Genomic DNA, 23,460 nt, shown 5'->3' on the forward strand with positions numbered 1-23,460 from the left:
TAGGAGGCCGAAGGGAGCACACGCTCGCATTGGTTTCACTTACTCCTCGCAGAATGAGGAGAACAAGACACCGGCAGGGGCTGCCCTCAGCATTTGATTTGGGGGGGTCTACACTAGACCTGCTAAATCAAATGCTAGAAGATCGACCACTAGAGGGTTGGTCTTCTTTGTAGTGTAGACAGTGTCTATTACAGGGATGCTTGCTCTACCTGGAATCTCCCTCGCCAATCTGTAGGCATTCTGCCTTGTTTCCAACAGAAAGATGCTTTACTTTCAAACTGTTTTGTTTAGCTATTAAATGGCAACACAGCAGAACTGGAATTCAGTTTGTCATGTGAGGCCAAGTCTACGCTACACTTCCCACCTTCCCTTACCCGTCGCTCTAACCTATGCAAATAGCATAGCTGAAGTCGATGTACTTACCATGGTGTCTTCCATGTGGTAAGGTCAGTGGGGCTGCTCGCCCATCAACTCTGGTTGCTCTTCTCATCCCGGTGGAGTATTGGAATCAATGGGAGAATGCTTGGAGGTCAATTTATTGCATCTAAGCAGATGCAATAAATCAACCACTGGTGGATCAATTGCTGCAGCGTTGATCCAACGTCTAGTTTAGACAACCCCTGAGAAATGAACTAAGTGAATATATCCTAGCTCTTAAATTCCCAACATCTCAAGTGGGATAGGATGGCCATGAAGCCTAAACCTGAGCAATCATTGAGTTTTATTAAATAAATGGGATTGATCTATGTCAAGAGTGGAAAGAAATAACATGATATAGTTTAAGCCATGCCCAAAGATTTTCAAACCATTAATATAGTCTTCTACTGGTGGGGAAGCATGAAAGTGCCATTTATTACCGGACAATGCAGAGCAGCACTAACGTTTTACTGCCCTGGGCAGGTGCTTATCTGCCAAGCTGGGAAAGAGTCCTGCATTTGTACAGCACCTTGCCTAAGTGTCCCTAGGCATGGCCATAGCACTTCTTTTGCACAAGGTAAGGTGAGGCTGAGCAGTAAGTTGGTAGATGAGGGCCTCCCATGTCCTTGTGAACATGACCAAGGGCCGTGTGAATGAGATGGGACAAGCCGTGGATAAGGAACATGTGGACCCAGTGGCCCTAATATTCTGTGCAATGGCACAGAGGGACAGGAGCTATTGCTTCAGGCCACACAGAGTTGTTTGGCTTTGTGGATGAATCACATTAAATGAACATGGTTCTTATAAGCCCCTCATTACATTCTTATACATGCTTAAGGGTCATGTAGGAATGTCGGGTATTTCTATCATTATTCCTATCTCTCCACACTCCATAGAATCATAGGACAGGAAGGGACCTCAAGAAGTCATCATTCCAGTCATATAAGCATTATCTAGATCAGTGGTGGGCAATCTGTGGCCCCGTGATTGCGCACAGCCCATCTGGGTAATCTGATTGTGAGCCATGATGTGTTTTACTGAGGTTGACCATCTTCAGTCATCATCCCCTGCAGCTTCTAGTGGCCATGGTTCGCTGTTCCCAGCCAATGGGAGCCTTGGGGGTAGTGCCTGCAGATGAATGGGGCCTCAGGGATATGCTGGCCACCACTTCTAATAACTCCAGCCATTGGGAGCTGAAGGGGGTGGTGCCTGTGGAGGTCGATGTCCACACAATGTCTTATAGCCTGCAATCAGATTCCATGGGCCACATGCAACCCATGGGCCGTAGTCACCACTGATCTAGACAATTCCTGCCAAATGTTTGTCTAACCTGGTCTTAAAAATCTCCAATGCTAGAGCTTCCACAACCTCCCCAGGCAATTTATTCCAGTGCTTAACTACCCCGACAGTTAGGAAGTTTTTCCTAATTTCCAACTTAAACTGCGCTTTCTATAGTTTAAGCCCATTATTTCTTGACCTATCCTCAGAAGTTAAAGAGAACAATTTTTCTCCCTCCTTCTTAAAACAACCTTTTAGGTATTTGAAAACAGTTATCATGTCCCTTTTCAGTCTTCTAATTTCCAGACAAACCAGTCAGTCTTTTCAATCTTCCTCATAGGTCATGATTTCTTGGCCTTTAATCATTTTGTTCATAGAATCATTGGGCTGGAAGAGACCTCAGGAGGTCAAGGCCAGCCCCCTGCCCAAAGCAGGACCAAACCCAACTAAATCAATCCAGCCAGGGCTCTGTCAAGCCAAGACTTCAAAACCTCTAGGCATGGAGATTCCATTACCTCCCTAGGTAACCCATTCCAGTACTTCACCGCCCTCCTAGTGAAATAGTTTTTCCCAATATCTAACCTAGGTCTCCCCCACGTAACTTGAGACCATTGCTCCTTGTTCTGCAATCCGTCACTACTGAGAACAGCCTCTCTCCATCCTCTTTGGAACCTCCCTTCAGGAAGTTGAAGGCTGCTATCAAATCCCCCCTCACTCTTCTCTTCTGCATATTAAATAAAACAAAATCCCTCAGCCTCTCCTCATAGGTCATGTGTTACAGCTCCCTAATCATTTTGGTTGCCCTTCACTGGACCCTCTCAAATGTCCACATCTTTTCTATAGTGGGTGGCCCAGATTTGGACACAATACTCCAGATGTGGCTTCATCACAGTCAAATAAAGGGGAATAATCACTTCTCTAGATCTGCTGGAAATGCTCCTCCTAATGCAACTTAATATGCCATTAGCCTTGTTGGCTAAAAGGGCACACTCTTGACTCATATCTAGCTTCTCATCCACTGTAATCCCCAGGTCCTTTTCTGCTGAACTGCTTCCTAGCCAGTTGGTCCCCAGCCTGTAACAATGCTTTGGATTCTTCTGTCCCAAGTGCAGGACTCTGCGCTTGTCTTTGTTGAACCTCATCAGATTTCTTTTGGCCCAATCTTCTAATCTGTCTAGGTCACTCTGGACCCTATCCCTGCCCTCCAACATCTCTACCTCTCCCCCTAGTTTAGTGTCATCCGCAAATTTGCTGAGGGTGCAATTCATCCCCTCATCCTGGTCATTAATGAAGATGTTGAATAAAACCAGCCCTAGAACTGATCCTTGAGGCACTCCACTTGAAACCAGCCAGACATCGAGCCATTGATCACTACCTGTTGGGCCCGACAATCTAGCCAGCTTTCTATCTACCTTACAGTCCATTTATCTAATCCATATTTCCTTAACTTGCTGACAAGAATATTGTGGAAGACCATATCAAAAGTTTTGCTAAAGTCAAAGTATATCACATCCACTGACTTCCCCATGTCCACAGACCCAGTTACCTCATCATAGAAGCTAATCAGATTGGTCAGGCGTGACTTTCCCTTTTTGAATCCATGTTGACTATTCCTGATCACATTCCCCTTTTCCAAGTGCTTCAAAAAGGATTCCTTGAGGATCCCCTCCATGATTTTTCCAGGGACTGAGGTGAGGCTGAGTGGTCTGTAGTCCCCTGAATTGTCCTTCTTCCCTTTTTTAAAGATGAGCAATACATTTGCCTTTGTCCAATCATCCGGGATCTCTTCTCTGGACTTTCTCCAATTTGTCCACATATTTCCTGAAATGTGGCATCTAAAATGGACGCAGTACTCCAACAGAGGCCTAATCAGCATGGAGTAGAAAGAAAATTACTTCTTATGTCTTGCTTAGATCACTCCTGCTAATATGTTCTAGAATGTTTGGTTTTTTTGCAACATTGTTATACTGTTGAGTCATATTTAGTTTGTGATCCACTATGACCCCTCCATCCTCTTCTGCAGCCATATCCCATATATTCATTCCCAGGCAGTCATATCCCATTTAGTATCTGTGCACCTTACTGCTCCTTCCTAAGAGGTGGGGTGCTTTGCTTTGTGTTGTGTGGAGATGATATCTTTGTGATAAATTAATTACCCCTTTGGCCACTCTGACACTGATTCATATTTGCTGGGACTATTTTTAACACCCCAAGCCTCTAAGCAGCTTAACATTGATGTTTAAAAAAAATCAGATAAATGTTTCTTCCTTTTCTGTCCAACTGTGGAATTTCCTCCAAGAAATCTCCCCTCAGGATGAGCCAGGTCAGTGGTGGGCAACCTGCAGTCCATGGGCCACATGCAGCCCATTGGGATTCTATGAGTGGCCTGCAGTTCATTTTGTTTACTGTTGACCATGGCAGTGTTGCCAGATTCCACTGGTTCTCACCTCCCCCCCCCCATATAGTTTTTTCCTAACTGTATTACTAAAGTGACATGTACATAAAGCAAAGGCATGTGAAGTAAGGTGTGCACTGATTGCACACAACGTTGACTGCGCTCCCTCTGCATCCAGTCAAAGCACTGCTGCAGTTCAGTCGGCACACCCTGCAAATTCTAGGCATGCAAGCACAGTTAGCAAAACTGCCCCACCCCAGGAAACCATCTTGGTCACAACAATCTTGCGGCCTCCTGAGATGGAGGGCCACACATGTGGCCCACTCACTAGCCTAGATTGCACATCACTGGGCCAGATACAATCCTGCACCACTGATGGGTTTTCTATACCTGAAAATGTCCTTGGATATTTTATAATGCTATAAAGCTAAAAGCAGGAACTTTGGAAAGAGATTGTTTCCAGCTTTGCAATGTGGTTCAATCCCTTCTAGCTCTGGATGGAGCCAAGTTAATGGGTTTTTAAATCATGACCTGGTTAGGATTAGAAAAGACAATTAAGGTAAATCTAAAGAGTTTTGTGGCTCAGAATATTTGAATTCAGGAGGCTAGCTTCACAAATGTATTTAAGTCCCCAAGTCTTGGGTTTAGAGGCCTAAATTCTTAGATCTTGTTGCTATTCAGAGAACTGCCTCTAAACCCTGTAGACCCTTAAATACCCTCAGGACCTGCAGTTCTGCACTAAAATGGTACTAGTGTTTCTGTTCTCTAGGTGTCTAGTTGATTATCTCCTGCCCAAACACCACAGTGATTCACAAACTGGGAAAAACTGGCATTTGCCTGCCTAATTTACATGTGCAGCCTAATCCAGTAGATCTGCTCAGACCATGTCTCCTGGATCAGGCTTCCCAGGAACAGGTCTGGATTAATGTCTTTATAGGCCCTAGGCACTCTCATAATTAGATTATAAATAAATATATAAGCGAAAAATGCCCTATCACCTATACACCTAATATCGACCACTCTAATTTTCACTCTTGCAAGTGGCACACCGGGAAAGCAGTACATGGTACTTCATTCTAAAATAAGAAGGTGTGACCAACGACAAAGAACGGCTCGTTTACATGCCAGATGAGCAAAGCCATTTCCGTGTTTTGAATGAAGTGGAGCACGTGTTACCTCCACTTACGTTAATAAGCAGCAGTGTACTGTTTCTTTAAAGGGACAGCAAATGTAATTTCTGCAAGTGTTCAACACAAGGGCTGGACACTGCAGGGCAGACTGTTTTGAAGACATTTGGGACTGGGAGAATGTTGGGGTCACCCTGAACAAAGTACCTAGGCAGTGGAAGACAGGGTATGACCTGCATACTTATCTCTCAGCTGTTGGTGTCAGGGTTGTGAACCATAGCAGCATAGCATTTAAGAAACCCAGAGTTTCATGACAGGCAGTGACATTACCCCCTTTGGAATTAGGTTGTACCCCAAATCATCCCAGTGGGTAAAGCAAAGCATTGCACATACCATGAGGTGGCTTAGAGTCATCAGGTCTAACACTGGATGTTGTTTGTTGACTAAAGATAGCAAATTAAGTTTAATTTAGAAGTTTTTTTTCATATTTTTGAGTCAATTATGAATTTTTTTTAGGTCCTAAACTTTTCATAGGCTCTAGGCACTGTGTCTAATGGATAATCTGGTCCTGCTCAGATGAAAAGGGGATGGTACCTCCCTAATAACTTTTAAATCAGGGGTTAGATACTTACCTGGGAGGCAGACACTGTGGATAAATAATGCTCACCCAGCATGTGGGAGACACAGAAACCAGTTCCCCTGAAGCAGTGACCCTTCAATTATGTAGCCACAGTGGAAAAGCTTTAACAGGAGAGCTTGGAAGAGCTCTGCATGGGAATTTCCCACTGCCCAAAGGACATGGCATGTACATGAGAGCTGAGGAACCTCTGTTCAGTTCCCTTCTTCTCATTAGGTGAAGAGGGGAACTGAGTGTCAGGCAGAAGTGGGCAATAAAATGGCAGTGGTTTGCCAGGGTTAGCCTCCAGTGGGCCGCTGTCACATATTTACCTGCGTCTCCACAGATACCCATGATCGCAGCTCCTGTTGGCTGTAGATTGTTGTTTCCAGCCAATAGGAGCAACAGGAAGTAGTGCAGACCAGGACACCACTTTCTGTAGCTCCCATTTGTTAGAATGGTGATCTGTGGCCAATGGGTGCTGTGATCGCCAGTACCCATAAAGGCACAGGTAAATATAGCCGTGGGAGCTTGCCAGCAGCTAACCCTGGTGAACCAGATCCAGTCCACAGGCCGGTATTTGCCCATCCCAGCATAGGGGCTGCTCTAACCACTAGACTAAAGGTTATGAGGAAGGTTCTCCTTCCCTCCCACCAGCTTCTTGCACCAACACACTTAAGCACCTAATTCCAAGAGATGGGTTCACAGGTGAAAATCACTAGCAGAGATGGGTACCAGCATGCAACCTGGACTTAGGTGCCTTGAAAACACATTTCTCATTGGTATCTCCCAGGCTTGCCGACAGGGAGGACACAGGGGGCATCTGCCCCAAGGCTCCATGATTCAAAAGGACCCAGAGCTCCCAGCTGCCACCAATACTATTGTGGCAGTGGCAGCGTCCGGAGCCCTGGGCACTTTGAATCATCTCTGGAGCTGTGTGTTATGGGCAGCTCTAAGGACTACCAGCGGGTGGCTAGCCCTAGCTCCGCCTCTTCTGCCTGAGGCCCTGCCCCTTGTTCAAAGGCCTGGCAAGTCTGTCAGCCTCACTGTCATCTCCCATTGGCTAAGTTAGGCAGCTTTCCACCTAGCATACTGGCTTTTGTGACTTGCAGTCTAAGGAGCCTCTTCATTGTACTAGGGGCCTCAATGCCTGACTCAGACTTTGTGAATTGCAGTGGTGTTCCTGTGATTTCTCCACACCAGTGTTTCTCAACCAGTGGTATTATTTTTGTACTTTTTACACCCAAAAATGTCATCGCCCACCCGGCTAAGATTAAGTTGTTTAAACAAATGTGTTGCTGTGGTAGAAAATTTTTTTGCATGTCTGAAAACTGTAGGTACTGGGGGTAGTTATAATTTTTTTTAAAGGGGTACTTTATAAAGAAGATTGAGAAACACTGGTCTAAGAATCTCAGAATTAGGTATTGTGATGTGGAGTATCTTTGGGAAAGTAAGACAGGGATCTGGCTTGTAAAGGATCTGGCTTGACAAGTGGAGGGATATGAAAAATTAATTCCAACAAAACATTTGAAAATGCTCTACAATGTTCCTAGAGAAATTTTTCCATAAGATATGCAGGATACATGTTGATGTGAGCTAAGGGTTTTAATGGCATTAGCCTGGGGTGCCATGCAGAATTCTGCACTCATGGGTAATGTGCGTAAAAAAGCACATAAGTATAGTCTGTAAAAGTATCTGTGGAATATTCCAAATCAAAGGCATCATGCACAGGCAATATTATTTATCCTCAAGTAAAGAGAGCTTGCAAGACTTCCCAAGTTTGCTCTACCAAGGTACTTCAGGAAGATCATCTCTAGAGTTGATAGGGAAGTTTCAGTTTCCACGCTCCTTCAGTCCATAGCATATTATTGAAACCTCCCAGTCATGCTGCTAACTAGTGCAACCATGTGACAAAAGTAATGGAAATTAGTGTGGTGTGAACCTGGCTCCCACTTTAATTAACATCGGACATCAAATAACCATCAAACAATAATTATCTGTGGTCATCATTGACCTGGGCCAGGTCTGAAAATATGTCCTATCACGTTGGTTGGAAAGGCACTATATGGCACCACCAGTCCACTTCTACTTTTTAACAAAATTACAAATGTGTAGATCTGAAATTGTCATCTTTGGAGCTGTATATCTGCATACATCTGTATACAATTGCATTGAAACATACATCTCAGAAAGTAAGCAGATAAAGAAATAAACCCACCAAAGCATGTCTTGGTTTCTCTGTTTGCTCAATGGTAGAATCAGATGATGATTCTGCAAGAGTTTTTCAAAGAGAAGCAGCTGAGCAGCAGAATTCCATTTGTTGCCATGTGTTACTCTCAGATAGAATTATCCTCAGTGGTAAATTCATCAGGGCGCAGTTCTTTATGAAAATATTTCCAGAATCCTTCCATTTATTGAGTAGTTGAGAACTTGACACTTTTCCCTTGAGTGGTATTTTTATATCTGAAAGAGTGTGGTCATTGCTGTTAACATTTTTAGCCACTGGCTGATCTACTTTTCTTTCAGTAGCAGCTCATCTGTGATTTCAAGATCATGCACAGAGATCAGTACAAGTTTTGTCCATATAGTTTCTTCTGTTCTCCATGTGGACCCGAGTGTCACATTTTCACAAGGAGAAGCTGTGGTGAAGTGGAAGTCATGGTGTTGTCTTTTATAACTTTTCTGAAGTAGAGGGCAGGTTCCTTTTGAGTGTTACTGTCTATATGCCTTGTGTTTGTGTGTGTGTAGGAGTTGAAAATCCAGAAAGAAAGGAAAATTGTCACTTTTGTTTTACCTGTTTTAGGTCTAAACAGATAGAGAGATGTGTACTGCTCCAGACAGTGAGAAAGTTGTTCTGTTTTGTTTTTATTAGATTTTCAAAAGACAAATCTCCCCATAGCAAGTTGTGACTCACAGCTGCTGGGCCTCCTGCTAGTCACTTCAGGAACTAGCTCAGTCCAACCTCACAGCACCCTCTCCTGGTGGTGTTTCACTCACTATTACCCTTTTTGTCCATTCTCCACCACTAATCAGGATCCATGTCCCTTCCAGACCATGCGCCCTTCCTGAGGGTACTGCCCCTCAGCAGTGGCCCCATATTCTGGCATTCTCCCCGCCCAGAGAACCCCAATCCCTATACCTACTTTGCCTCAGCAATCCACTTCCAGTCATCATCTAGCCCCCACCTCAGAGGCAAACTGTAGTCTGAAATGGACACTCATCAAAGGGGTATGGACTTGCTGCCTTCTCCTGACCTGGCTGCTCCTCTGCAGCCCTAGTACTTCCCTGGGGCCCTCTTGCTGAGCCTCAGACTGGGGTTTATTTAGGCCTGAGCTCCCCTGCCTCACTCTGCCTTCCCCCAGCACATGTCCAAGGGTATGTCTAAACTACATCCCTTTTTTGATAAAGGGATGTAAATTAGACATATCGAAATTGTAAATGAAACCGCATTTTGAATTTCCCGCACTTCATTTACATAATGGCGGCCACGGCTTTTTTTCAAAAAGCCACTTTTCAAAAAAAAACTGTGGTCAAGACAGGGAATTTTTGACAGAAATGCCCCGTTTCAAAAGATCCTGTAAACCTCGTTTTTTGAGGGTTACAGGATCTTTCGAAACAGGGCATTTTTGTCAAAAGATCCCCGTCTTGACCACTTTTTTTTTTCTTCTGAAAAGCAGCTTTTCGAAAAAAAAAGCCGCAGCTGCGATTATGTAAAGGAAGTACAGGAAATTCAAATCCCAGCTTCATTTACAATTTCGATATGTCTAATTTACATCCCTTTATCGAAAAAGGGATGTAGTTTAGACATACCCCAAGGTACCTCCAGCTAGTAGTCAGCTAGGTCCCTCTCCCTCCAGAGTTGGAGCAAGAGTGTGCCAGCCATCTGTTTATACAGCCCTGCTGGGCTCTGATTGGCTGCCTCAAGCCCTCTCCCAATTGACTTCCAGCCTTAGCCCTCTCCCATGGCTGTTTTAACCATTTTCATTCCAGTGCAGGACAACTGCCCGATTACACTCCCCATAGGGATGATCTTCTGATGATGAGCTAATGTGGTATATGCCATCAAGTGACAGCAATGCGCCTTAGCCATGTATATTGGTCAAACCAGACAGTCTCTAGGACAAAGGATAAATGGACACAATCAGACATCAGAAATGATAACTCACATAAACCCGTAGGTAAACATTTTAATCTGCTTGGTCACTCAATCATGGATTTAAAAGTAGCCGTTCTTCTACAAGGGGATTTCACTAACTGGTTACAGAAAGAGTCTACAGAACTGGAATTCATCTTCAAATTTGACACTGTTACCCTGGGCTTGAATAAAGAAATAAAGACATTAAGTGCATTACAAAGCCAATTTCTCCTGCCTCTAACATGAGTATTTTCACATCAAAAGCTATGAATGGGACACATCCATTCCACTTAATTAGCCTCATTAATACGGGTCCTACAATTGACAGGTACTTCTTCTGTTCATATATATATAAAAGAGCATTGACAAATGGTTCAGTGATCCCTTTCAGTAGGCAGTAGGAAGTTCCATATCATAGGCACCTGAGCCATAATAAGATGTAAGGCAAGTTAAATCAGTCAAACCCCCCAACCAACTTATAAGAAACAAAGGAGACAAAAATAGGTGGATGGAAGAACTGTATCAGGAGAATTGCAAGTGTCAAAAATCTCTGTTGCTCAGAGCAGAGGAAGTTGGAAGTGACGAGAAGAGGCCACAGTTCAGCCATGGATTTAAGTTTCTTTGTGATGCTGATTATATTACATTGTCATAGCTACCCACTCCTAGAGCTGGAGTCAGTGACTCTCTTTCTCTATTCTGCTTTGCCTTCTGCTTAAATAGGTTATTTTTCAGAGTCTTTCTAATGGCAGCTCAAGGTGGATCACTCAGCTGCAGGCAATGCTAGAAACAAAAGGCACCATTTTTTTCCTTGGCTGCCGTGGAGAAATGGCCAACTCCGCAACCCATGCCAACACTGCGATAGAAAGATACAATCTGAATGTGATCCTCTACAAAAGTGCAACATTCCAATGGCTTTATGTTTAAAGCATTCATGCAAATTTCAGATATGTCTTATTTGTACAAGTCAGGCAGCGCAAAACCTTTCCCTGCTTCTGGGTCGGGGTGTTTTAAAGGCATGAAGCCAAATTATTTCTAGTGTCTGCTACATAAAAAAAAGTGGTGTGCTTAAAGGTACAGGGTTACCAGTTCAGGGGTTTAAAGCCCTGTGGTCACCCAGAAAGGGTTTAATTTATCAGTCCAGAGAGAGACTGAATCTCTGGAATAGAGAGAGATGCAGGCCCACTAACACGGGATCAAAAAGGGCAGTTGCTCTAGGGCCTGGCGATTCAAAGAGACCCAGTCTCCCAGCTGCCACTATTCCTACTGCAGCAGCGGCTGGAGCCCTGGGCCCTTTAAATCGCCACCAGAGCATATTGTGATTTGTTCCAGATGGCTGTGAGAGCTGGGGGAACACTGGCTGTCCTGACCCTGGCCCTGCCTCTTCTGTCCAAGGCCCTACTTCTGGTAGTATGAAAATGTCCCCTCTTGCCCTGGGGCCCACACAGGATGTTGGCTCCCCTGGAGAGATGTAGCTGCTTCTTCTTCCTGTCAGACTAGATTTTAACTGGTGACACCCAAGTGAAAGATTTCATTTACCATCACACGTTAGAGCAGTGTTTCTCAACCAGCGGTAAGAGTACCCTTAGGGGTACTTGAGAGAAGTCTGGGGGGTACATCAACACAACTGAAACTTGGAGAAAACTGAATTTTTGTTTTAAGTTTTATAGCGCTTTATTATTTTTGTACTTTTTACACCCAAACATTTCATCGCCCTCCTGGCTGTGATTAAGTTGTTTAAACAAATGTGTTGCAATAATAGAAAAAAATGTGTGTGTTTGAAAACTGTAGGTATATATATATATAGTTTTTTTTTTTTTAAAGGGGTACTTTATAAAAAAAGGTTGCGAAACACTGTGTTAGAAAACAACCCTCCTCCATTCCTTCTTTTGACAGGTTCTCCTTTTGGCGTATTTATTTCATCCCATGCCCTCCATGTGTGCTTTGGGAACTTGAGAGCTACAATTTATTGCTAAAATGGATTGACCGGCTATAGAGCAGAGAAAATGGTCTTAAGGAGAACCTAATATTGCTATTCATTATCACCACCACTATTTATTGTTAGTGCTAGCAATGTTCTTAATGCTGTGTAAGAAACAGAAATTAAGGATAGTGCATACCCCAAAGATCTTACAAACTAAGTGAGTACAATTTTCAAAAGTGTTTAAATAACTTAGCTTGCTTTCTGTGGAATTCAGGTTCTTAAGTCTTTTATGCACTTTTGGAAATTTCACCCTGATCTGTTTTCCATGGAAGGCAATAACAATCTTTCCTCTGACTGCCATAGGAGTTGGATCTATCCCTAGAAGACCATGAGACCATATTAGATTGTCTAAATGTTTATAAAGTAAGGCTACATCTACACTGCCCTCTGTTGAGCAAGAAAATATGCAAATGAGATGAAGCAGTGAATATCGCTGTGCCTCATTTGCATACTTAATGAGACACCATTTTTGCACAAGGGGTTTTTGCACGAAAAGGAGCCATCTTCATGGGTCCTTTTTGCGCAAAAAAACCCTCTTGCACAAGAGCCATTCTTCCTGAAAAAAAAGCGTCAATTTGCATATCTTTTTCCAAAAATAACCTGCAGACATAGCCTTAAAGTGCACAGAAATCTTTGTTCTTGCACCAAAAGAAACAGAAGAAAAGGAAAAGTGATTAAAGTAATGATAAAAATTATCCCCCCACCTTTTAACATTTGTTTTATGATTAGGGTATTTCCACTGAAGTTAGTGTGGGCTAAAATTTCACCCCTGCATTTCTGCAGTGGAAAGAAGTAAGACCTTGCGATTAAGGCACATAAGTTTTGGGCTCACTTCCTCATTCTGCTACAGATTCAGTGTCTGACATTGGACAAGTTACCTAATCCAGTGTTTTTCAAACTTGGGTCGTGGGGCCACCAGAGAAAGCCACTGTCAGGCCCACGCTACTTTGTTTACTTAATGTGTCCGTAGCCACACAGCCTCATAGCTCCCATTGGTTTGCCCTTAGCTGGAAATAGCGAACTACAGCCAATGGGAGCTGTAAAACTCTGTGGCTGCAGACACATTAAGTAAACAAAGTGGCGCAGGCCTGCCAACTCCTTAACCCTAGCAGGCCCATGACCCAAGTTTGAAAAATACTGACCTAATCTATATGTAGCTCAGTATCTAATCTGTAAAATGGGGATAACAATGTTCCCTTTTGTTTCACCATTTGCCTGCTTGGTCTAGTTAGCGTGCAAGCTCTTTTGAGAGAGAATCTGTCTTAATCTGGGTTTGTAAATTGCTTAGTATAACGGGGTCCTGCTCTTGCTTAGGATTTCTATGTGCTACAGTAATACAAGTGACAACAACAATAACATAAGAGCCCCAACAATAACCCCAGCAGCACTGAGGGGTGTCTCATGGAAGGCTGGAGAAGCATGGGACATAGCTGATGGATCTGTAGTTACAAAGTTCAACTGGACAAAATGGTTAAGGAGATGGCTGTATAAATATTTACTGAAAGTTTTCCTTTAATAAGGGCTGAAGAATATACAGTACTAAATAAAAACTTGCCTCAATAGTCCATGATATGTTAAAGTATCATTCCAGCAACATCAGTATTATGATGTCACCCACAAAAATCTTCTGCACCATTCTATGAAAACCCTTCTTTCTTAATTTATTTTCATTCCTTTCAAGTGCCCATCTCAACAGCTCAGTTAAAGCTGGATTCTCTCACTAAAGCTGAAATTTTCAGAAGGGCTCAGTACTTACAGGCAACATTGGATTTTCAAAAGCGCCTGGCCTCCTACTGAGGCACCAAGGTTTAGTACGTGAGGGTGTTGAGTTCTCTTGTGGCCCTAAATGTCACAATAGGAGTGGTAGAATGTGGAGCAAATGAGAGTTGAGTATTTTTGAATCTCTGGCCCCATATGTGTGTATAGCACCTCGCACCATAGGAATCCAATCTCAATTGGGCTACTGTAATACATTTCTTGCAAGCACCTGTCTAAACAGTGTAAGACTCTTATGAGAATATTTATAATAAAGGATGAAAACCACCCAGAGCTGCTTATCCAGCTTATCCTTACTAAAGCCAATACATGCCTAAACAAAAGCATAACATCCCCCTCTCATCTGATCACCCCCTTAGCTCTCACCCTGAAAAGCTGGAGAAAAGAGATGAATATTTCAGGATGCCCAAAGATCAGTAGATCCAGGCATTAGTTCACTTCACTAATGTCAAAACTCCAAAGCTCTCATTAGCTGCTTATGCTACCAGTGATTTTGCAGTGAAATCTCCCAAAAAATCAGTTTCCCACAAAACTGGAAAATACATTTATTTTTTAAATTAAATCTGTCCTGAATTTCAAAGCAAACTACCTACCACAAATTAACTATAAACATCTAGAAATGTGAACGTTACTTTATGCAAGTGTATAGAATACAGAGACCCCACTTGGAAACGTGTGCTGGACTGAAAACTTATCGTGGGAATACCAGTCCAGTGTGTCAGGGGCTCCAGAAGGCGAATAGTACCTACACCTTAGGTGGGAATGGGTGGGAACTAGAGAATTCATTGTAGATTTTTGTCTACTCCAGGTCCTCTCTTTCCTTTCTTTGGCTGGCAGATCACTTCTGGGAAGGAAGAGAAGTTAGATGACAATTTAACCATTCCACAGCCGCTTCAGAGAACACATTTGTAGCTGAAGGCTCTGTGAACTAGATAGATAGCCCTTGTATTGGGCCTCATGTAAACAGATGAAACTGTACAGCTATAGTTACAATGCATGTTAAAATCAAGTATCATCAGTTATTAATTAAGAACATCCTCTCATAAACATGTAGCTGACCATTCTGACAAATATATTATAGGTGAAGCTGGTCGCAGCACTTGTTATTAAAGTTGGCTGACATGTCCCATTAGAAGATTCTGTTTTTAATTGCTTATAACTTTGCCAAATCTTAACCATTTAAGATGAAATTCTCTATGCTGGATGTCTGCCTCAGAATGGTTTTTTTTTTTTTTTTTTTTTTAATAAAAAGCTGCAGCAAAAGTAACTGATGCAGCTCATGCCAAGAATCAGATTGGGAGAAAAATATGTTGTTTTGTCCTTGTTTTAAAATAAATTAGAACCATTTAATTGCAAACCTCTAGCACCCCTTTTGCCAACCCCATGAAAAACTATCCCCAAAAGCCCTCTGAAAACTTCAGTTCACACGTGCTTCAGTAGAGTGCTGTTAAAGTTTGGCATGTCAGTTCTGAGATTCCATTTGTACTGAGCATGCTCGATCCCAGGGCTACAGGGGCCCTACAGACCAGAACAGCTGTGGGGCCCTGTATGCTGAGCACTGGACAGTGAGAAGTGAAGAAACTGCCTCTTCAATAGTCTTGTTGCCCCTGCTGGCACCCAGGTAGTGGAGAGGAAAAGGAAAAAAGCTTGATTGAAATGCAGAGGGATGAAAGCTGCACAAGGGATGGGAGGGAGAGGGGAATGAGTGGGGAACAGATCTGCGGTGGGAGGGGGGAAACCAGGCTGAGAAGATACTGGGATGTTCTGGACAAAGAGCCTGAGTGGAGAGGCAGGGAAGAGGAGGCTGAAGAGGGAGGCTGAGACTGGATGAGGAGCTTGGGGTGGAGAGGAAATTGAGATGCAGTGTCAGATTAATGCATAGGCAAAGTAGGCACATGCCTTGGGCCCAGATTCATGGTGGGGGAGAGAGCCCTGCACAAAGTCACAGTTGCGCTCAGGTTTGGCCCAGCTTCCCTGTGTCATAACCGATGTAGCCAGACCAAATTAGGGTGTGACACACTCATATTATGAGTGTATGTTTCCTTAGGGCCCAGTCAGGAGCAGCCCTAGACTAGCTGCCAGCAACTGGCGCCCTAAGCAAACCATGTAATTGGCACCCCGAACCTCCAAATCCCTCAATGATATTGCGCCACCATTTGGTGCCCCATTGCACCCCATTTAACTTGGCACCCTAGGCAGCCACCTAGTTTGCCTACATGGACAGGCCGCCTCTGGGCCCAGTGATGGGTTAAGCTGGCTCTTCTGACATGAATAGTCATGGTTGGATGGGGAGACAGGACTGGTACAGGATTAAGCTTGAAAGGGTCCATGGGCAAGAGGGGTCAGACACTGGAGAGGGGATAAAAGAGTTTGTGCCCTCTAAAGCATATTCCACTCCAGAAATAGGAATTGCACCCACAATTTCTGAGTCTCCCCATACCTCTGCTGGCAAAGTGTGTGTCTGATCCTTCACTAGTCCAGGTTCACATAGAAGTTGACAACCTACTACTGCTGTGAGTTACTCTGGTATCTCAAGTAGCAATGCCTGTGCAATAGAGCTAAAGGTTCTATTCTTGATGCTGAACTACGTGGGAGTCGTAATTCAACATGATTCAATTTATGAGGTTTTTATTTTTTTAATCTTAGGAAATTACACATAAAAACTACATTTCAAAGAAAGATTAATGTTACAAAGTCAAGCACTCAGAAGTTCAGAAATATCAGAAACCAGGTTGTCCTTGCACCCTTAATTTGGCTTTCTTGTGCGTATGCATTATGATACAGTCCTTAATTACATTCTTATATACCATTTTTTCCACAGGACCCCACCTCAATAAATGCACAGGACTGGGGATTAATCAGGGATGTGTAGTGACAGAGGCTGTTGTCTCTTGAACCCCAGCCTCATTTACTACACAAACTGGAAGATGTGTAGTGAATGAGGCAGGGAACTGAAGGAAGAGAAAGGACAGTCCTTTGTTAAGGCAGTTGAATGCTGCCCTGGAGAACTGGATTATATCACTGCCTCTGCTACAGAATTCCTCGGTGATTCTGGGCAAGTCACTTAAATCAAACTCAATAGAGATGATTTCTAACCACATGTTTCCTCTTTTTCCGGGGACCAGAAGTGAGACCTTAGGGTCTGATTTTCAGAAGTACCGAGCACTCAAAGCTGCAGCTAAGGTCAGTAGGACCTAAGCTGTGAATATATGGGGTGTCATAAAAATGCTCAGTACTCTTGACAAATCATGTCCTAAATGTCTCAAAATAGGTGCTCAAAATTAGTGGACACCTTTGACCTTGATCTCTCTGTGCCGCAGTACTGCAACTGTCAAAGGTGGAATCATGCTTCCCCATCACCGGGATGTTGCAAAAATAAAGTAAGATTTGTGAAGCACTTGGATGCCACAGTGAAAAGCTCCAGAGAAAAGTCAATGAGGTAATTAATAATTTAATATCCAGAGAGAGTTTGAATGGTGCGTAGTAAATAAAGCATGGGACCACACATTGAGCAATGAGGTATAACAAGATATTGAGCTGCTCATTCAGTTAGTACTGACCATCTGGTGAACATTTTAACTGGCTTATTTTTTGGAACAGAGCCCCACTTGTAAAAGGGATCAAAAGGTAAGAATGTCAGAAAAGAAATTATGCTATAGTTTATATCACTTTCCTGAGAAGCCTGCAACTGAACAGCTGTCTTTTTCTCTGATGAGATCAGTGGAAGCACCAGGGACAATGTTTTCTCGACTTAAATTAGGAAGTATCTGTCATATAATTTCCATGAGAGTTCCCTGGCTCTAAAATATGCGCTCTTCCTGATCCATCATAATCTGGATTTCTCGATCATTCTGCTAAGCCTACTATTTCCCCTGAGCACTTGGATGGGGGTTGATCTGAGGGTAGAGGCAAGTAAAATATGGGATTATTGTTTTGCTAGTTTTGCTGGCAGGTATGATGGTATATTATATGATCAGTCTAACTTGATCTACAGTATTGTGCAGCATTTGGCACCTTTTGTCATTTTAATTGGTGTTGAGCCAAAGAGAGGCACTTTCAATGAAACTGAACAAAATGACGTTAATTTTGGAGACATTGGTAGCAGCCTCATAGTTAAAGCTGGATTTTAAATTTAGTTCTAAGTTCTGTTTCCAAGATGCCTTATAACTTTCTAATGGAATAACCAATTTGTTTGCAGATTGAAATGCTGCCTATACAAGGACATGAGAAGATTTATATGACAGTCTGGAAAGTGACCGATGTTTATTTGCTCTTTAATCGCAATTTTAACATTTTATGTTATCTCTCCAGTACCTTAACCTTTTTGGATCCCAGTGTTCTCAGCAGTGATAGGTTTTGAGAACCTCAGGCCTCGTGCAGATGCAGAGGTCCTCAGGAACCAGGTATTTTCAACTCATGAGCCATTTTCTAGGGAATTATTTAGGAATCTTAACTTGTATGGGTTAGAACCATAGAGAACAAGAAGACCTGAAGCTTTTGTAGCCTCTAGTTTTCAAGCTTTGGTAAACTAAGTTAGTTTTTATAGCTCTTAGCTTTAGCTTCTTCTAAGTTCACCAGCTCCCACTCCAAAATTGAGGAACCTGGACCTGAACTGTCTTGGCATGCCAAAGGCAAGTCTGGTCATTTTTTCCTACCACCAGGTCATCAAGGAAGGGTGTGAATATAATAATCAAGTCTTAGAGAATACAACACCATATGTATCTTTAGAACAGTAATACAGGTTGGACCTCCCTGGTCTGGCACTGTCAGGACCTGACTGGTCCCAGATGAAGGATTTTGCTGGACCAGGGGAGGTCATATCTAGACGCCTGCTATTAGCCCCCACCCCAAGCCCTGGACCAGCTGCAGGCCCCACTGCTCTGCTGGTCCCTGCCATGCCAGGCAGCCCTGCTATAGTGTGCTGTGCTCCTGGCTCTGCCGGGCAGCCCCTCTAGGGTACGCCTGGAAGCCCAACTGTGGGGAGCCAGACTACTGGCCCCGCTGATAGATCACTGCCAGTAGCCTGCAGCCCTGCCAGCCCACAGGGCTCCTAGGCACCAGTGCTTCACTGGGACTCTCTGGTACTGGAACATCCGGACCAGAGAGTCCCGGTGTACAGAGGTTCAACCTGTACTGCATTTGTAACCCTGATTTATTTTACCATGTGATTGTTATTTGATTACTATCCCATATATCTTAATAAAATTAATTGTCATGCCCCCAAGGGTCCTTTGTATATATTGTATAGCCTGATTCTGGAACCTTATTATCTTCTGATCAGATTAATTGGTGGGCCTATAACACACACTATCCAAATTAATATTGTTAACCTCCTAAATCAGGTAATACTTGACAAGGTGGATTTGCGATGCCTGGTTATTTTCCACTATTCTTCATGATTCTGCAGGACAGCCCTATAACTGTTTTGACCTAGCACTAGGAGGTTTATATATGCAGTTAAACCAATTCTGTATTTACTACTGTGTGTCTAACCTGGTTGCAATTCTTAATGAAGATCTTGGACTGTTGGCTTTCAGTATGCTATTTGTCCAGTCAGGACAAATTATAACAAATGCTTATTTCATCTGTGAACAGTCCATCTGTGCACAGGTTGGAATTTGTGCAACTGTTGACAGATTAGGCAAGAGGGTGTCCCGAGGAAATGACATTTTTTTTATGGTTAGATAATTTTCCTTCAGAGTTTGTTTCCCTAACTCCCCTTGGAACACCATTACAAAGGCAGAGGTAAGGATGGAAGCTGGGATCATTACCGAAACAGTTTAGGTGCTTTGGATGCTTTTACTGTGATTTTTCCATCCTTTCAAATGTTTGAGATTTTTCTAAAGTTTATTTTTTCCTTGTTTTTGATTGTTTATTAATAGATAAATACTGCATTCTTGCAAGGGTATTTCAACTTTTAGGTTACCAATATAGATATTCTCAACTTGAACTCCAACTTTTTGTCTGAGAATTAATTAACCATAACTTCACTGAGGATTTGCTTGCCTGAAATACACAAGATTTGACATATTAATGGTACATTATCTTAGAGGACAGAGCGTTTGAATTTTAAATGGTTCTTTAGTTCAAAACAACTATAAAATGTCCAGTTATGAATCTTTGTCCATTTGATTAGTGTGTCATAATCTAGCAAAAATGCTGTAAATGGAATAAATATTGACAAGTAGCTTCTTCAAAAACATCCCTGTTGAGAGATCTGAAATGCCACTATCCCCTGCCTCGTGCACGAATTGCTGTGAGTGACAATACACAAAATATGTGGGGGCCCTGGTGGAATAATTTGATCCCCTCAGTCCAGTGCTAAGGAAATGCATGGCCATGCTGCAACTCTATCAGCACAGTTGGAACTGAGCTCTGCAGAGATGTGGACTGAATGAGCATGAAGAAGGAACTTGAATTTTACTTTTAGAGGTGGTCCCTCCAACTCAGCAATGAGGCATACTTGCTGAGGAATTAATGGAAAGCTTGCATCCTGATTCAGGGGTTTTCAAACTTTTTTTTTCTCATGATCCAGTTGAAGAAAATTGTTGATGCCCACGACCCAGCATAATTTGACTGGAGTGTGGGCTCCAGAATGGGTCTGAGGATGAGAGCTTTATGCTCTAGGAAGGGGCTCCAGCTTTGGGGGGGGGAGTCAAAGCTGGGGCAGGAGGGGCTTACCTTGAGCGGCTCCCTATCAGCAGTGCAGCAGGGGTGCTAAGGCAGGTTTCCTGCCTCTCCTGGCCATGCTGCACCCCAGAAGTAGCCAGCAGCAGTTTCCCAGCCAATGGGCCTGTGGAGCTAGTGCTCAAGGCAGGGGCAGTGCAGGGAGCCCTGTATGCTCTCCCTGCCTCCCACTCCAACTCCCACCCCAGGAGCTGGTGCCAGGATGGGCAGGTAGCTGCCTTAACCCCCTCTATTGATCACTCTGCAGCAACAAGACTCAGTGCCTCACTTTCCACAACCCAGTCCTGGGTCGTGACCCCTAGTGTGAAAACCACTGTCCTGACTACCCCTTCAGTGTCTGTCCAGTGGACAAACTCCAGGTCTTTCAATAAGGTGCTTGTGTATTCACTTCAAAAATACAGACTAAAACAACACCCAAAATAAAAAGGAAAAGAGATTAAATTAAATGGAAATATTGTAACCAAGACTTACCGGGTCACCATTCTGGGTGTCACAATGTAGTTTATTTTGGTCAAAATATATAATTCTCCGGGCTTGCAAGACTAAAATCAAAGCCTCTTTCCCTTCTGTTCTTTATTCTTCTACCAATAAAAAGATGCTACAGAAAATGGATTGACATGAAAACAAAGAAAAATAAAAAAATGTGGAAAAGTCTGATTTGAAAAGTCAATACATTTCTACTTTACCTTGCAGGGATGATATGTATAACCACCATTATTGGGCATTATCAAAATTTAAATACCTTAATTATAGCATGTTCTTAGTTTTAACAATTATAGCAGTGCCTCTCCCTCCTCAGATATTTTCTCTATACATAATGTAAAAGAGGACAGCAACTCTGGGTCAACGTGCTTATAAGCATATCTGTGACCCTCCCAGGATGTTATAAGGCCAGATTGCCCCTTCTCTGGGAAAAGTAAAAGGTGGAGGGGATTTCCTCCTGGTGTTTCTTCCTCACGGTCCTGATAGAGCAGTGGTCCCCAACCATTTGGGGTTGCCGGGCACCAGGGGGCGTGGCCGTTCGCCCGCCGGGTGCCTAGGGGGTGGGGCCCCCCCGAGCGGGGCCCTCCCTCATAGCCGCATTCCCGGGGCTGGCGCTGACGCTCTCTCCCAAGCTCCGTGCACCCGGGGCCGGCGCTGGCGCTCTCTCCCCTCCCTCCCCCATGCGCCGCGGGGGGTCAATCCGCGGCGCCCCTGGGGCCGGCGCTCACCGTGCGCCACGGGCCCGGGCTGGCTCCGGCACCGCGCATGCACTACGTGCCCGAGGCCAGGCCAGCCCTGAGCACTTGGCGGGCGCAGACAAATGCCCCCGCGGGCGCCATGGCACCCGCGGGCACCGTATTGGGGACCACGGTGATAGAGGGATGACGCTTGCTCCATGGAAGGGAGAAGTCACCCTCACACATCAAGAAGCCCTCTAGATCTGAGGGATGCCAAGCAAACTGTGAGGTGCTTCTGTGCTGGTTCCATACTTCAGAGGCCTCCTCTTAGTTCCCTGGCATTGTGGCTCTGTACCCATGTTGCCAGGGATTATGCCTATCCATGGTTTATTCCTGGCCACACCCTTCCCCCACTTGGAAGGGGATTTTATGGGTCACATTCAGAGATGAACCTATGAAAGATTAAACTAATGTGATACACTAGATCTCTCAGGATGTATGGTATGCCAACTTTGAATCCCTCAGAAGTCCCTTACACTTAATTAGACTCTGACTTCCTGAGACTCATTTTGACTCACATCCACTGACTAAACCTCACTCCAATCCTTAGATATCTTTGAATTTGATCCTCTGGGTCTGGGTGTAAGGGAGCCTTTGGGAATATAAATTAACATAACACACACTCCAAAGGGCCATAAGAGAAGAGTGAAATGAGCTGTGGAAAAAAAATTAACGAGTGGATGGATGCAAGAATGTACAAATTAATGGAAAAATGCTATACCCTCCCCTTACACCTTTCTGTATTGTCATCTGATATTGAGCATGTAAATGACACCAACACAAACTCACTTCGGTATAGATAAGTGAATATAAGTAGGTCCAAGAGGGGCTGACTATAGAACAGGGGTTCTTAACCAGTGAGGTGCGCCTCCCCAGGGAAGGGGTGAAGGGGATACAAGGGAGGTGTGAGGTGCCTCCCAGAAAATTTATCGCAATTGCCTTCTCACTGGATAAAATTCTAAAGTTTAGATTTCTTCATAATTAATATTATAAATTAGAATTATAAACATTAATTTCTTATTAACTTCTAGAGATCGGCACATTACAATAGCAGTGCGAATCAATCAGGCCTATGTGACGACACACTACAATATCAGTACACGAGCATTGCCGACTTTCATCTTCAAATATTATGTAAATTTGTTAGGAAAAGGTTCAAAGTAAAAAGTTCATATTATTCATTTAGGCATTGTAACAGGGTTCACTCACCCCACAGCACCACCAGCCATCGGACTTGGGAATTAGCTCGGATGGCTGCGTCCAGCGTCCAGCTGGTTCGCCAGGTCCCAGGGTTCAGGCAGGCCTTGGGGTTCGAGCCGGGCCTTCAGCTCAGGCCGGTCCTCCGAATCGCCAGGCACCAGTAGAGCCTTGGGTTCCTCTAGGTCAGAGGGTAGCCCTGTTGGCCAGCTTGGCCAGGCCTCGGCAGCCCAGGCAGGGAAGCCTTCACTGGCCTGAGGAAAGGCAGCTGTGAGAGGCCCGGGCCAGGTATCAGTCTGATCAGTCAGGAGCTCTGGGCAGGTCTCTGTCTCCCTCAGAGGCTGGGCCCCGACTGAGCTCCCTGGCAGAGTTCTTATAGTCCTAGCCACGCCCCTCAGCTTCCTGTCAGGTGAGGGGGCACAGCTAGGCTGTACACAAAATGGCTCCCAGAAGGGTGTGAACATGAAGTTCACTTTCAGGGGAGGTGTGAAGGTAAAAAGGTTAAGAATCCCTGCTATAGAAGGATCTGACTTACCCAACCCTACACATCATCTATAAATATGGAAGATCTAAACTGAAATGAATGTTATTTCCAGCCTTCTCATTTGTTGCACTAACAGCATCTTCTCCA

General features: G+C 43.9%; 1 protein-coding gene across 2 annotated transcripts in view; it reads left to right on the forward strand.

The window, feature by feature from the left end:
• The window catches only part of ONECUT1 (one cut homeobox 1), a 46,469-nt gene that overhangs the window by 14,502 nt on the left and 8,507 nt on the right, over positions 1-23,460 (forward strand). The window contains exon 2 of one of the 2 annotated variants that reach the window (XR_012895780.2): positions 17,046-17,164. The exons of the other annotated variant lie outside the window; for it this stretch is intronic. The gene's annotated coding sequence lies outside the window, so the exon portion shown is untranslated. The remainder of the gene's footprint in view (positions 1-17,045; positions 17,165-23,460) is intronic. 2 annotated transcript variants of the gene reach the window in all.

The sequence above is a fragment of the Pelodiscus sinensis genome, chromosome 14 (assembly GCF_052426305.1).
Source record: "Pelodiscus sinensis isolate ZL-2025 chromosome 14, ASM5242630v1, whole genome shotgun sequence".
Classification (NCBI taxonomy): domain Eukaryota; kingdom Metazoa; phylum Chordata; order Testudines; family Trionychidae; genus Pelodiscus; species Pelodiscus sinensis.